The 13,171-nt window shown below is 43.8% G+C and overlaps 1 protein-coding gene across 2 annotated transcripts in view; it reads left to right on the top strand.

Moving 5' to 3' along the window:
• The first annotated feature begins 5,872 nt into the window (after positions 1 to 5,872).
• The window catches only part of VPS37C (VPS37C subunit of ESCRT-I), a 29,821-nt gene continuing 22,522 nt past the window's right edge, over positions 5,873 to 13,171 (top strand). The window contains exon 1 of one of the 2 annotated variants that reach the window (XM_082477719.1): positions 5,873 to 6,173. The gene's annotated coding sequence lies outside the window, so the exon portion shown is untranslated. The remainder of the gene's footprint in view (positions 6,174 to 13,171) is intronic. The other variant, XM_082477716.1, reaches the window with a different exon arrangement.

The following is a 13,171-nucleotide window of genomic DNA, read 5'->3' as shown; positions in this document are numbered from 1 at the left end:
ATGACCTACTGTATAGCACAGGGAACTCTACTCAATATTCTGTAATAACCTATAGAGGAAAAGAATCTAAAAAAGAATGGGTACACGTATATGTATAACTGAATCACTTTGCTGTACATCTGAAACTAACACAATATTGTAACTCAACTATACTCCAATATAAAATAAAAATTCAATTTAAAAAAAAGAAAAGGCTTCCCTGGTGGCGCAGTGGTTAAGAATCCAGCTGCCAGTGCAGGGGACACGGTTCAAGCCCTGGTCCAGGAAGATCCCACATGCCGCGGAGCAACTAACCCCATGCGCCACAACTACTGAGCCTGCGCTCTAGAGCCCACGAGCCACAACTACTGAGCCCACGTGCCACAAGTACTGAAGCCCGCGCGCCCTAGAGCTCGTGCTCTGCAACAAGAGAAGCCACCGCAATGAGAAGCCCATGCACCGCAACGAAGAGTAGCCCACGCTCACCGCAACTAGGGAAAGCCCACGCGCAGCAACGAAGACCCAACGCAGCCAAAAATAAATAAAAGTAATTAATTAAGTAAAAAAATAAAAAAGAAAAAAAAGTAAAGATTTCCTCTAGAGACCAGAAGGGGCTCTTTCCCCTCCAGGGATTCCTGATGTGATGCTGGAGAGGGCAGAGTGGGTGCATAACACCTTGACATCATCTGAGATCGCATTTTTCCCAGCTTTGGTGTGTTTTACTTCTAGTGGCCCCTTTGACTTGTCTTTGGAGGATCTAATACAAGGGCCCCTAGACACTGCGTGGCCGTTAGTTGAAGCCTGAGAGGTAGGGGCCTGTGGGAGTGGGAGAGCCCAGCTCTTTATCCTTGGGTTAGGGCATTTTGAAGGCACAACTTACATTCCAGAGTTCGCTGGGGGAGCAGGCTGGAGCTTCCCTCTCCAAGACTTGCATGAAATCACATCCAGGCTTGGTTTCATCCCTTTTCTTATTCTTGCTTCCTCTGTGCCCTCACTGGTTTCTCTAGGAGTAACTTTGAAATAAATCACTTGTACATGAAACCTCGCATCATGCGCTACTTCTGGGGAGGCTGACCTAAGATGGTCCCTTCTTCAGGCAACCCACTGAGACCCCGACTGATATAGGTTCCCCTCCCAACTGTTCCTAGAGCATCTTGAAGCTGTCCCTACCATGTGGCTTTGCCCTTGCTTCATTTTCTGAAACCCACACTAGACCACGTGTTCCAGAGGGCAGGAATCTCACTTGACTCACTTGTAAGTCCATGTAAGTAGATCTTGTCTCTATCCACCAGACTCCAATTGTCAAAACAAGGCTAACACACAGGTTAGTTATTAGGTTATGGGTATTAGGTTACAGGTTCAACTGCTGTAATCAAAGCCTAAATAACACTGTCTTAAATATAATTTCATTTCTCCTTCATGTAATAATAGTACAGGTCGCTCCACAGTGATGGGGACCCGGTCCTTTCCTGTTGCTTTGCCATCTTCAACATGTGATATTCACCTCTGTTCTAATATGGCTGCTCCGGCTCCTGTCATTACATCTGCATTCCAGCTAGCAGGACAGAGAAGGGGAAGCAGGATGTGCCCCTTTCCTTAAACGGCATAACCAGAGGTTATAAAATTGCTTCCACTCATTTGTCATTGGCTACAATGAAGTCACAGGGGCACTTTTAGGTGAAAGAGAGGCTAGTATATGGACTTTTTAGCTGGGTGGCCCTAGACTAGGGGTTTATTTACCAAATGAAGAAAGAGACAATTAGGAGTGCCTGTTATACCCTCCTATTTCAGTGAAGATAAGCTGAGTTACACTATGAAGACATAAAACCCCCAAATCTCAACGGCTCAACATAACTAAGGTTTATTTCTCACTCACATCTCAGGTGGGTGGGCAGGGAGCCCTGCTCATCACAGTCTCTTCGGGAGGAAAGCAGATGGAGGCTCCCTCTGGATGCAGGGGAAGGGAGTGTGTGGCAAATTGGACTCTGGTTCTTAAAGGCTTCCACTTGGAAGTGACATATCACCTCTACTCACATTCCATTGGCCAAAGTAAATTCCATGGTCATGGCAAAGCTGGGGGTGGTGGGTACATAGAAGGGCAGGGGCAGTGTGACCCTACTACAGAATATATATGATAAGTAACAGTGGCCACCACCCTTCATTCATGTGCCTATATTTTGTTCTTCTTTGCTTCTCCCCACCCTGCTCCTCAGCCTCTTTTGGGATGTAGGTACGGATTTGGATGAGACTATATGAGAGGACATATATTAGGCTGTTAATTAGTGGGGAAACCAAGCCAAGAAAGAAAGAAAGAAAGAAAGAAAGAAAAAGAGTCCAAAAACTATAAGAAAGCATGTTTGTAATCACAATTCTGCATTTATACAAGATTAGGTGTGGTTTATGCATAAATTTAATAAAATAATAAAGGAAAGAAAAATTTAAAATATAAATTCATTTACCAAACCCAACAAAATAATAATAATAAAACTGTACAAGAGTAACCACATAGTAGTATCAGGTTTAAGTTTGGATGCACGTTACAAAAAACCTAAAAGAACCATAACTTTAACAAGATAAAACTTGATTTTTTTTTTCTCCCACTTAAACAAATCTGGAGGTGGGCCATCCAGAACTTGACTGGTTTCCACCTCCAAGGTCAATTCATGGTCCAGTACAACTGCAGGAGTTCCAGCCATCACATCTGAAATCCAGACAGCTGTTTAAGAGGAAGGCAGGGAAGTCAAAGACACTCATCTCCCAGCTGAATCAGCTCCTTTAAAGCAGCTTTCCAAGAAATCCCTCTTATACATCTGCTAATATCACAAAGTCACCAGTCATGACTAACAGCAAAGGAGATTGGGAAGTGCAGTCTTTTAGCTACTGGGCACATTGCTATATAACAAAATACATTCTATTTTTAAGGAAAACCCAAAAATGGCTAATTCTGTAAGCAGCTACCAGCCTCTGCCTCAGAGACACAAAACCTTTCTGGATTGATCAGGCCAAACTACTGGGCATAGTGTGGGAGCCAGGAGGAGGGAGTAGGAGTGAGAAATCAGCCAGATGGATCTGACTGGTGAGTCAAAAAAAAAAAAAAGAAAGTCTTCACTGGAGACCTCCTGAAGACTGAATTGGGGGTTATACATACCACATGGCCAAACTTCTTTTGAAAACTGCTTTTCCAACTCAGTTCCCAAATCTCTCTCAATATCTTTGCTTCTTAAATATCTTGTCTTTGTTACCTCACATTCTGACCTACCTGTCTGCCATCCTTACTTTTGTTCACATCACTTCTCCATTCAGTCCACCAGCATAATGAAATCCAGTACTGAGGAGCTAAACAAACACTTTTTAGAAGTGGGTAGAAACACAATGACCATTTCTACTTTAACGTTTTTTGCTCCTGATCAAGGTCATCTGAAGGACTGAGATGTCTTGGAATAGTGAGATCCCTTGTTTCCTCTAAAATCCCAACCAAGAATGTAACTTCCTTGATGCTGGAGATGGTGTGTTTACTTTTGTGTCCACAGGTCTTAGCAGTACAGGTATTCAGTGAATGCATGTGGAATGAATGAACAAGAGAAGAGAATAAGGAGCTGCCTTCTCTTTCTCTCTCTCTCGTTTTTTGCATGTATGAGGGCCACTCTGAATCATGAATGACATTGGGTATAACCGAGGCATGGTATATGGGGACATAGGTGCAAGTGATAGGGGACAAGGATCAAAGGGGGTGGGACTAGAGCCAGGGGAAGCTGAAAAGAGCCAGAAGTGGAAAATAGGAAGAAACAAGGTAGGAAGAGCAACTTTTTCTAATACCACCTGCCTCAGATGACTTGAATCTCCTGCCATATTTCCCCGCCCCCCTCCTTTGCCCTAATTCTCTATCTTTAGTTATTCAGAAGGGCAAGTATCACCCTCCCCCTGCCCCACCCTAAGATGACTTGGCAGTGACCCAGCTGGTTCAGAGAGCAGTTTCTCATTTCCTCTCAACACCCTCAGTGGAATCACTGTGTCTGTCACATTCACAAGTTATTATTGTCATTGTTTTAGGAGTTTCTAGGATCTGCATAAAGAGATGTATAAAATAGTCTTTGCCTGTCCTTATAGAAGTTGCTATCTAGAGGGAGTGAATGTTCAATTACAGAAAAATGTAGTAAATGCTAAGAAAGGAAAAAAATGTTGGTTGTTTGAAGAACATACAAGGGTGGACACTTACCCAGTCTTGGGGGTACAAGAAGGGCTTTCCAAAAGTGGAGTCTAAGACCTAAAGGAGGTGAGTGATAGGAAACCTAAAACAACAGTGGCTTACAAAGGTGGTTTATTTCCCTTTCCTGTAAAAATCCAGAGGTGGGCATCCAGCAGTGTCATGGGGCATGGGGCTCCATGGTGTCAGGACTCAAGCTCCTTCTATTTTGTTGTGTGGTCAGGTATGGCCTCTTGTCTCATGGTTGCCTCATGGTTCAAGATGACTACTCTAGCTCCAGCTATTGCACCCACATTCCACAGTCCAACATAGTACCAGTAAGTGAAAGGACTGCTGAATATAAACTCAAGCTAATCCATCAGTAGGGTCTTCTAATTTTTTACCCCCAAAGTAATACAAATACAGGATTAAAAATTATATAGCACAAAAGGGTTTATAACAAAAGGTTAAGGTCATCTGCCCTCGCCCTCCCCATCCTCTAGAAACAGTTTCAGCCCAGCTTTCTGGCAGCTGCTGTCAATGGGAGCCACTCTGACATTATGTTCAAAGCGAAATGTTTGTAAAACCAGCCATGGCATCCCTCAAAAGAGTTACTGGTGTCTCAGAAGGGTCAATACCTTGAGACTGCTTTCCTCACTGATCCCTTCCATGGTCTAACAGGTGACCTCTCGTTGGAGAAGGGTGATCACCTGACCCAATGGCCGTTAATTCTTAGGAGGCCTGGCAGCCTATGAGGAGGCAAGAAAGAGTAAACTCTGCCCAATAGGCGCAACGGTGATTATCTTAGCCAATCAGATCCACTCTCTCTAGAATTTGAAATAGAAATTTGAGACTGAAAGAGTGTTAACACAAAGAAAAAAGAACAGAGTCAAATAAGAAGAATGAGACCTAGACTATTGCTGTTCCTGGCACTATCACCACCCGTGGATTTTATTGTTATGTGACCCAATAATTTCCATTTTGCAGAAGCTGTTTTGAGTTGGGTTTCTGTTACTAGAGACGATGGTCTTAATTCAACATCCCAATAAGGTTTTGAATTTGGGTGGCACGGTTTCCTTGGTCTAAGAAGCTCTCGTTCCGGGGGTCCCATTTTTACAAAGCTGCAATTTATGGACGCTGCTGAGAGGCAGACAGGGAATGGGCTTCATCTCCAGGCCTGGTTGCCCAGTACAAACTGCCTAGAGAAGAGAGCGCTAGCATCAGGCCCTTGCTTCAAGGCACCGGCCTCATGATTCTGCGCAAGTGAGGATGCTTAAGGCCATCTGTTATTTTTAAAGCACTACCCATACAGAATGGACTAAATGTAACCTAGGGTCTCGGGAAACAGGTTACTTTTCGGGAAGCTACTCAAAGTGTTGTTCGCCAGTCAGTTCCAGACTGACAGCCACTGCTGTTGGCCAGGGGACACTTAGGACTGCGATCACTCCAGTCCCGGCGTGGGGGTTTCGCAGTCTCAGCTCAGACCATCTAGGGAGTCCCTCGGTGCTGGGATTCCATTTGTTTCCTTTCGGGTCTCCTTTGGGCCACTTTGAGCAGCACCCCCCAAGGCCGAGCTCTCTTAATAAAGGAGACCCTCTCCCGCCTACCAGAGAATCGGCAGACGCTTGCGCAGGCGCACTAGCACAGGGCGGCTTGGGTTCCGCCCAATGGGCGGTGTCCCCTCTGGGGGCGGGGCAATGGCCTGCGAGGGGCGGGGCGAGGCTCCACCAAGCGCTGGAGGGATCTCGTGGGTCTTCCCGTAGGTGCGGTCCCGGGTGGCAGCGAGAGTGTGTGTGGGGGGGACCGGGCGACGGTGTCGAGGTGACTCAGAGGCCCCTGGCGCACACAACGTGCTGCGGGACGAGTGGCGTGGACCCCAGCTCCCAGCGCCCGGACGTTGGAGGGGGGGGTCACATCCGGCGGGAGGGGGCGGGCCTCGTGGACCCCGGAAGTGTGGGCTCCGGCTGCGATTTAACCCGCGACGGCGTTGGCGGCGACGGCGGCGGCAGGGGTAGGTGAAAGGGGCCCGGGGAGGGGCAAGGACGGAGATGGGGGCGGCGCTGGCAGTTGCTCCCGGCGCGCCTCCGCCTGCCCGCTTCACCTGGCAGAGGCTGGTGATTGGGCGCGAGGGGCGCGTGACTCCAGCGGAGGGCCGGAGCCCCTGCCGCTCGCAGTGGGAGGGCGGGAAGGAGGGAGGCAATGCTCGAGCTCCCCGCGCAGGTCGCTCCTCCAGCACCCCCCCCCACCTCACCGCCACCTTTCACCCTCCACCCCGTACTTGAGCGCCCTGCTGGTCACACTTCTGGTGACATTAGAGCCAGTTTGCCCATGTATAGGCGGGGAAACAGCCTAAGAATGGGGTCTGACTTGCCAGAGGGAGTCCAGCGGCAGAATGGGGTCTGAGGGACGCTCTGGTCTTTTAACTCTCTGGGCTATACCCTTTCTCCAGGGCAGTGAGGTTGTGGCTTTTCAGCCTTGATTCTGTTCTTATCCTTTATTCTGGACCCGGACTTGGGCTGTCCAGCATCACTGACCACTCCCTAGTTCTGGGCCTGCTGGGTACAGAGGTCATTGGTGTTTGTGAATCTCCAGCGTGTGCCTGGTTCCTCCTGAATTTAGAGAGCAGTGGTGTGTGTGTGTGTGTGTGTGTGTTACTGGCAGAGTTGACTGTACACCTCAGGGTTTCAGTCCCTGAGACTAGGCAGTGCTTTCTCAGCTACACAATGTCTGGGCTCACTCACCCTGGGAATGTCCACTCTTAGCTTTGGAAACTTCAGAAACTCACTTCCCTTCACTTCAGCAATATCCCAGTAGTACTGTTGCTGACTCAGGCCTTTTCCACCCTCTTCATTGGCTCCCTGCCTCTTACCCAGGAGTCCCATTTCCTACTGGTGCACCCAAGATGCTGCCACCTGACTGTCAGGCTGTGACTGTCAGCCCTAGAGCTGGAAGTGGTGGTGACCAAGGGTTTGGAAAGGAAGGACTTTCTTTGTCTGTTGTCCAAAGCTGTGACCCTGTTACAGGCCTGAACTCTGGTTCTGGGTGGGAGTGAGGACTTGGAGTGAAATACTGGACCCTGAAGTGAGAGTTCTTGGCTGTCATAATGTCCAGAAAAGCTTTTTTCCTAGATTATCTGAGAAATCTGGCTTGGTGCCTTTGTAGTTTCCGTTAGGTAGAAATTTTTCTTTGTAGATTTCATCTGGGCAGCTTCTGGTGGCTGTGTTTTTCTGTTTTTGTTGTTTGTTTGTTTTTAAGGTAGCAAAAGCTCTGACTTCTTGCTTGGCTGCCATGTGCTATTGGCAGTGTTCTGGGGGCTTTGTGAACATACTGGATTCTGGGAACACTCAAGGTAGATGGTGAGCCCATTTTGCAGATGAAGTAAGTGGGTAATAGAGATGTTAGGTAGGGTGCTACAGCCAGTAAATGGCCAAGTTGGGATTTTTAACCCGTCCGTCTTATTTCCAAGCTAATGTATCTGCTGGATGTTAAGAATCATCTGTGATGCTTGTTAGAGATACAGAGCCTCATCTCTGGATATTCTTGCTTAGATTCTGGAGAGGGACCCAGGAATTTGTATTTTTAACACTTGCACTGGGTGATTCTTACTGTAAGGCAAGTTTGGGAAGCACTGCCTTAAGGAGTTTGTAGATTTGCTGAGCTTGGAAGTGAAATTATTTCTAAGGCTTCTTGTTATTTTTTTGCTTATTGCTGTGTAATTTGCTAATCTGCCGTTAAAAGGGCATTGGGGGCTTCCCTGGTGGCGCAGTGGTTGAGAGTCTGCCTGCCAATGCAGGGGACACGGGTTTGAGCCCTGGTCTGGGAAGATCCCACATGCCGCGGAGCAACTGGGCCCGTGAGCCACAACTACTGAGCCTGCGCGTCTGGAGCCTGTGCTCCGCAACAAGAGAGGCCGCAATAGTGAGAGGCCCGCGCACCGCGATGAAGAGTGGCCCCCGCTTGCCACAACTAGAGAAAGCCCTCGCACAGAAATGAAGACCCAACACAGCCAAAAATAAATAAATTAATTAAAAAAACAAAAACAAATGTTCAAGTACACTTGGTGTCTTAAAAAAAAAAAAAAAAGGGCATTGGGGTCGCTAGCTGTATGAATCATCTCTTGAACACTGTTGGCCAGTCCTAGTAGGGTTTTTCCAGACTGACCTAATCAGGTCAGCAAAGACCTTGTTTTAATCCGATTGGATCTCTGTTCGGAAATTCTTTTAGTTTCTCCTCAGAGTCTGGAGTTTTCAGAAGGTTCCAGTTCGTTCCTGGATAGTTGCCCCTTGACAGAGAGATCTCTGTAAAGGCAAAGGTCTGTGAGGTTTTGGGAGCTTTAAAGGCATGTTTATTTAACAGGTGTTTCCTCCACTGCGTTTCTCTCCCCTTTCACTGGTTTATGTCAAAGGCTTGAGCAAATACCAAACAGCTTTGTTTATTGTGATTTAGCTGGAGCTGACAAGTGGAGTCCCTGGGGCTTAGGATGGGCCAGACAGGGGAGGAGAGGGGACACTGAACCATGGAAGTCAAACAGGTAACCCAGGTCAGTTAATGCCTAGCGTTGAAGACATGTTAAGTACTGCTAATTTATCTGCTCCCTCCTGGACAGAATTAGAAGTAGTGAAAGAGGCAAAGTCAGCATTATGCTGTTACTTTATTCTTCCTCTGTCCAGTGAACATTGATTTCTAATTTAATCTCTTTGTAAACAGAGGATGTACTTTGTATGCTTTGAATCGTTTTAATTTACTGTTCCATACATAAACATTTTGGGGTGTTATGTTCTTTTGATGAATTGACCTCCTTTATCATGAAATGACCCTTTTAATGCCTGATAGTATTCTTTGCTCTGAAATCTACTTTGTCTTGTTATAATATAGCCAATCCAACTTAAAAACAATTTAGTGCTAATGGATTGATATCCAGAATATTTGAAGAATTCCTACAACTCAACAGTGAAAAAACAAACAACCTGATTAAAGTGGGCAAAGGACTTGAATAGACATTTCTCCAAAGAAGCTATACAGATGGCCAGTAAGCACATGAAGATACTCAACATCACTAGTCATTAGGGAAATGTGAACCAAAATGACAATGAAATACCACTTCACACCCATTAGAATAACTATTGTTAAAAAAAAACAAAAAACACCAGAAGTATTGGCAAAGATGTGGAGAAATTGGAACCCTTATTTACATTACTGGTGGGAATGTAAAGTGTGCAGTTGCTGTGGAAAACAGTATGGCAATTCTTCAAAAAATTAAAGATAGAATTACCGTATGATCTAGCAATTCCAATTCTGGGTGTATACCCTAAAGAAGTATAAGCAGAGACTCAAACAGATATTTGTACACCAATGTTTCTGGCAGCATTATTCACAGTAACCAAAAGGTAGGAGCAACCCAAGGGTCCACTGACGGATGAATGGATAAACAAAATGTGATACATGCATACGATAGAGTATTATTCAGCTTTAAAAAGGAAGGAAATTTTTGACAACATAGATGAAACTTGAAGAAATAATGCTAAGTGAAACAAGTCAGTCACAAAAGCATAAATATTGCATGATTCCTCTTATATAAGGTCCCTAGAGTAGTTAAATTTACAGAGACAGGAAGAATGATGGTTGCCCAAGGCTGGGGGAAGGGAGGAATGGAAGTTAATGTTTAATGGGTACAAAGTTTCAGTCTGGGATAATGAAAAAGTTCTGGAGGTAGATGGTGGTGATGGTTGTACAACAGTGTGAATGTATTTAATGTCACAGAACTGTGCACTTAAAATGTTTAAAATGGTAAATTTTATGTTTTACCACAATTAAAAAAATTGATAGGGATTTTAAAAAATTAATGTGGTATATCTCTTTACATCCTTTTACTTTTGGACTATTTGTGTCTTTATTTTTAAAGTGGGTTTCTTGTAGGCAGCATATACATGAGTTTTGCATTTTGTGAAATCCAGTCTTAAAAATTCTGCCTTTTAATTGGGATGTTTAGACCATTTACATTTAATGTGATTATTAGTGTAGTTGGGTTTAACTCTCAAGGTCCTTCTACTCTGCCATCTTGCTCCAGATCATATGTTTTAATTTAACATGAGCATGTCACTTGGGCTGTTTCCCTTGCAATTCCCTCTGACAGCTGTGCTCTGAGTCCAAGATGTGCTCTGAGTCTACTTGTTGGGTAGACATCCTGTCAGAGGTTCCTCGGTGGGTGCAGTTGCCTGAGGGGCAGGCCTTGAATCTGAGACACATGGGGTGCTGGGCACTGGGCCCTGGTGGGCTCCATCTCCGCTTTAGAGCGCAGCGTCTGGGGGATCTGCTTGCATCTGGGGCCCAGGTTACGTCTCCTACCCAGGTTTGCGCCTGAAGGGTTAACGACTCTAGCTGGGTTATCATCTTGCTGCTTGTTTTCACTCTGTTCCATGCTCTTTCTTCCCATGTCCCTTTTTTCCTGACCTCCCTGGGATTGAGCAGTTTTTATGATTCCATTTTATTTCCTTTGTTAGTTTATTAGCTGTAACTAACTGTTGTTTTTTTTTTAAAAAGTGGTTGCTTGGGAATTCCCTGGCGGTCCAGTGGTTAGGACTTGGCACTTTCACTGCCGTGACTCTTCACTACCGTGACTCAGGTTCAATCCCTGGTCGGGGAACTAAGATCTGGCAAGCTGTGTGGTGCAGCCAAAAAAATAAAAAGAACAAGAAAAGAAAAAGAAAAAGAGTGGTTGCTTTAAGATTCGTAGTACACATCTTTTTTTTTTTTTTCACTTTATTGTGCTTCACTTTACTGCGCTTTGCAGATACTGGGTTTTTTTTTAATAAATTAAAGGTCTGTGGCAATCCCACATCAAACAGATCTGTTGGCGCCACTTTTCCAACAGCATTTGCTCACTCACTTCACGTCTCTGTGTCATATTTCGGTAGTTCTCGCAATATTTCAAAGTTTTCCATTTTTATTATATTTGTCATGGTGACCTGTGATCAGTGATTTTTGATGTTACTACTGCAAAAGATTATGATTCACTGAAAGCTCAGATGAAGGTTAGCATTTTTTTAGCAATAAAGCATTTTTAATTAAAATTATCTATTTTATATATAATATCGGCCGCTATTCTTGATCACTTCAGGCAGGAGGGGAATTCTTTTTTTTTTAACGTCTGTATTGGAGTATAATTGCTTTACAGTGGTGTGTTAGTTTCTGCTATATAAAAAAGTGAATCTGCTATATATATACATATATCCCCATATCTCCTCCCTCTTGCGTCTCCCTCCCACATAGTATGCATCTTTAACCTGTCACAATCTATCATCAAGTGATCTTGTACATCACTTTACACTAACAATAGTATACTCTCATTTCCTCCCTCCTGGCCTTTATGCTGTTGTTGTCACACGTTTCACTTCTATGTGTGTTATAAATCCCACAATACATTATTACTGTTTTTGCTTTAAACAGTGAATTATTTTGTAAAGAGGTTAAAAAGAAAGGAAAAGCTCTTTTATATTTACTTTTTAATATATATTACATGTTTATCATTTCCAGTGCTCTTTATTCCTCTCTGTAGATTCAGACTTCCACTTCGTTTTACAGTCCTTCTGACTTGAGGACTTTTAAAAAACATTTCTTATTCTGCTGGTCTGTTGGTAATGAATTCTTTTAGCTTTTGAATGTCTGAGAAAGTCTTTATTTTGTCTTTGTTTTTGAAAGATATTTTTCCTGGGTATAGAATTCTAAGTCAGTTATTTTTCTTTCAGAATTCTAAGATGTGGTTCCAGTGTCTTCTGTCTTACATTGTTCTATGAGTAATCTGCTGTTGTTCTTATTTTTTTTTTCTTCTATTCTTATGTGTCTTTTTTCCTTACGGCTACATTTCTTTTATTACTGGTTTTAAACAATTTAATTATGATATGCCTTGGTGTAGTTTTCACATTTCTTGTGCTTGGGTTAATAGAGTTTTTGGATCTGTGGGTTTAAAACTTTCATCAAATTTGAAAACTTTTCAGCTAGTAATTCGTCAGGTATTTTCTCTATTCTCTTCTTTCTCTCTTCTTTGGGGACTCCAGTTACGTGTATTTTAGGATGCTTAAAGTTGTTCCACAGCTCTCTGATTCTCAATTTATTTTTTCCCCCATCTTTTTTTTTTTTTTTTTAATTTGTGGTTTGTTTTGCGTAGTTTCTATTGCTCTTTCTTTAAGTTCACTGATCTTTTCTTCTTTAGTGTCTAATCTGTTGTTATTTCCACCTGGTATACTTTTTATCTCAGACATTTGTAGTTTCCATTTCTAGAAGTTTGATTTGGGTCTTTTTTATATTTTCCATGTCTCAACATTCTCAATCTTCTTTAGCATCTTGAATATATAGAATATGGTTGTAGTAACCATTTTAGTGTCCTTCTCTGCTAATTTTGTTATCTGTATTTTTGAGTCTGTTTTACTGATTGATTTTTTTCCTCATTATGGATCATATTTTCTTGCTTCTTCGTATGTCTGGTAATTTTTGATTGGATGTCAGATGTTGCGAATTTTACTGTTGGGTGCTGAATATTTTTGCATTTTTATAAATATTCTTGGCATTGTTTTGGGACACTGTTAAGTTACTTGGAAACAGTTTGATCCTTTGATGCCTCACTGTTAAGCTTTGTTAGCTGGGACCAGACCAGCCTTTAGACCAGGGTTAATTTTACCCACTACCAAGGCACTACCCTTTTCAGTGCTCTACTGATGTCCTGTGAGTTAGGAAGTATTTCCACTCTGGTGAGTGGGGACATAGATTAGTCTTGGCTCAGTTTGAGGCCCAAGGATTGTTCCCTCTAATCCTGACCAGTACTGTAAACACTCAGCAGAAAACTGGAGGGGGACCCCCTGCAGATTTCCAGAGTTCATGGTGTAGCTCTCTCCTCTCTGGTATTTGACCCTGTGAACTCTGGCTACCTTGGCCTCCCTAGATTCCCAACTCTCTCTTCCCAACTTGGGGAGACTGTCAGGCTCTGCCTGGGTACCTCCTCCCTGTGCCATGGCC

Source organism: Balaenoptera physalus (genome assembly GCF_965194825.1).
Source record: "Balaenoptera physalus genome assembly, chromosome: 10".
Taxonomy (NCBI): Eukaryota; Metazoa; Chordata; class Mammalia; order Artiodactyla; family Balaenopteridae; genus Balaenoptera; species Balaenoptera physalus.
Note: the sequence above shows the minus strand (reverse complement) of the source record. Positions and strands in the feature narration are given on the sequence as shown.